The sequence below is a fragment of the Onychomys torridus genome, chromosome 18 (assembly GCF_903995425.1).
Source record: "Onychomys torridus chromosome 18, mOncTor1.1, whole genome shotgun sequence".
NCBI classification, from domain to species: domain Eukaryota; kingdom Metazoa; phylum Chordata; class Mammalia; order Rodentia; family Cricetidae; genus Onychomys; species Onychomys torridus.
This window is the reverse complement of record NC_050460.1, coordinates 63014775-63015963: the sequence shown is the minus strand read 5'-3', so window position 1 is coordinate 63015963 and position 1189 is coordinate 63014775. Positions and strand designations below refer to the sequence as shown.

At 64.2% G+C, this 1189-nt stretch overlaps 1 protein-coding gene across 1 annotated transcript in view; it reads left to right on the top strand.

Annotated features, from left to right (window-relative positions):
• Positions 1 to 515: 515 nt before the first annotated feature.
• Positions 516 to 1189, top strand: part of Cdkn1a (cyclin dependent kinase inhibitor 1A) — a 6964-nt gene continuing 6290 nt past the window's right edge. Inside the window, exon 1 of the mRNA XM_036167946.1 lies at positions 516 to 620. The gene's annotated coding sequence lies outside the window, so the exon portion shown is untranslated. The remainder of the gene's footprint in view (positions 621 to 1189) is intronic.

The following is a 1189-nucleotide window of genomic DNA, read 5'->3' as shown; positions in this document are numbered from 1 at the left end:
TCATCTCAGCCTGGTCTCTGGTTAAGTAGCTGTCAACAATGACCTTGAACTCCTGAGCTTCCTGTCTCCACCTCCCCAGAGCTGTAATTACAGACGTGGACCCTCATTCCCAGTTTACGGGGTACTGGGGATCCAACCTAAGGCTTCCAGCAAGCCAGGTAAGCACTGTACCTACTGACCCACCTCCCCAGTCCCAGGTTTTTATTTACTAACATCATCTAACTCCTTCCCAGAGTTGGTCAGGGACAGACCCGTGAACGCTCTGCCTGTAACAGTAGTACTGTTCCTAGATGCTGGTGGGGTACGTGACCAGCAAACAGCCAGGTGTGGGGGGAGGGGAAGGCGCGCCCTCTTGCCGCGCGCGGGGTTCGGGCTGTCTGGAGCCTGGTCAGGCGCGGGCTTCGATTCCCGGAGGGGAGGGCGGGCCAGCGCGTCCCGGGCATGAGGGAGCGGCTGGTCCTGCCTCCGAGGCGGGCCGGGGCGGGGCCGGGGCCGGACCGACGCTATAAGAAGGCTGCGCGGAGCCAAGCGCCCCAGCCGAGAGGTGTGAGCTGCTGCTGCCCCAGTCGAGAAGACTCGGAGCCAGGCGCAGACCCACCGCGATATCGAGACTTTCAGAGGTGAGGGCGTCGCGGCAGGGAGCAGTGGTTCCCCGGGGGGGCAGCTCTGCGCTGAACCCCACAGGTCCCTAGAAGTGTTTGTGTGCGGTGATTGTATGCGGTGATGGGTGTGTCACTGGTGTCTGTGTGTGTCCGAGTGTGCCCGCCAGATTCACAGGTGTGATCGCGGCAGGTGGATGACGGGTGTGGGTCTGAGCGCGCCCGTGGTGGCCACCGGCTTGGTATGTTGGAGTGTGGCGAGGGTCAGACTGTGTCGCAAACTCGGCATACAGAATCCGAATTCCAGGACCAGGGATGGCAGTCACTCTCCCAGTTCTTGGAGACCCGGCCCGGGCCACGGGAGCCGGGGACCTGCTCCTCGGAGCTCGCTTCTGGCTGCCGGTGTGTGGCTCGCCAGAGGCGTGAGAACGAAGCCGATGTCCCGAGAGAGGCCCGGGGCGGCGGGGACAAGCTGCGGGGAGTCCCTCTGGGGTCTGGCGCCCAGCGGTTCTCCGATCGCACGGGTGCCGCCGCGTCCCGGGTCCGTGTGGTCCAGGTGTCTTGCTCCGCCGTAGCCACTACCCGGCTGG